Below are 374 nucleotides of genomic sequence, written 5' to 3'. Positions count from 1 at the left end.
ATTGTTTTTATTCGTTTTTTGCTCTCATTGAAATGACAGATTGCTATGTAGCTCATGCTGATTTGAAACTATTTGTTTGCTTACACATGGTCTCACACTGTAGACCAGGCTGGCATTGAACTCAGATATCTGCCTGTCTCTGCCCACTGAATGCTGGGATTAAAAATGGACACCTCCCATCTGTAATTTTCTTTTTATATAGACCAGGCTTGCTTAGACCCTTAATTTTCCAGCCTGAGTGCTGGGGCCATGGGTATGGGTCATGATGCCCAGCTACAATTAACTCAGATCATATAAAGACCTTTACCATGGCTAATAAGATGATCCAGGAGCCATTCCAAACCTGCTAGTCTCTCCCTGTCTCACTACCCTTA

The sequence above is a fragment of the Arvicanthis niloticus genome, chromosome 5 (genome assembly GCF_011762505.2).
Source record: "Arvicanthis niloticus isolate mArvNil1 chromosome 5, mArvNil1.pat.X, whole genome shotgun sequence".
NCBI classification, from domain to species: Eukaryota; Metazoa; Chordata; class Mammalia; order Rodentia; family Muridae; genus Arvicanthis; species Arvicanthis niloticus.
The sequence above is the reverse complement of the archived record's forward strand: the minus strand, read 5'-3'. Positions refer to the sequence as shown.